The sequence below is a fragment of the Morone saxatilis genome, unplaced genomic scaffold, assembly GCF_004916995.1.
Source record: "Morone saxatilis isolate NCDOM2014 unplaced genomic scaffold, NCSU_SB_2.0 Contig11, whole genome shotgun sequence".
In the NCBI taxonomy this organism is placed as follows: domain Eukaryota; kingdom Metazoa; phylum Chordata; class Actinopteri; family Moronidae; genus Morone; species Morone saxatilis.
The window spans coordinates 14,095,767-14,096,262 of record NW_023339663.1 but is presented as its reverse complement, the minus strand read 5'-3'; the positions used below and the strand labels follow the sequence as shown (position 1 = coordinate 14,096,262).

At 40.9% G+C, this 496-nt stretch overlaps 1 protein-coding gene across 4 annotated transcripts in view; it reads left to right on the top strand.

Moving 5' to 3' along the window:
• Positions 1-496, top strand: part of tead1b (TEA domain family member 1b) — a 46,880-nt gene that overhangs the window by 34,615 nt on the left and 11,769 nt on the right. The window lies entirely within an intron of this gene.

Genomic DNA, 496 nt, shown 5'->3' with positions numbered 1-496 from the left:
GCATTGGCTGTTGGTGAGTGGCTGAGAGCTGAAGGTCCGAGCAAACCGGTCTGATGGCGGCTGGCTGCTTTCTGAAATGCCCTCTCTGCTTTTTTTGTTCTCCCTTCAATCTGTTGATAACTCCAGACTTTCACAATGCCATGGCTGTCAGCCGCTTTCCTTCCTCCCAGTTCAGATGTCTTCATTTCAGAGAGTTCTTGTCAGTTATTTCAGCAATAGTGAAATCTGTTAAAATCACTGAAGAAAGCTTTACAGAATGGCAGATTAAAATGGGACAAAATCATTGTGAAAGAAGTAATCTTGTATAATATTGACCTGTAATTTAAGGTATTTTATGAAGTAATACTTGTATACCAAAGGACACTCCACCCATGTGCCATTTACTTCTTTTCTTGGGGAGCCGACTATACTTTTTTGACTTCACACTTCTTTTCTCCACTCCCAGTATTCAACATGAATTAATGACCCCTCATTAATCTCTGTGTGTGTGTGTGTG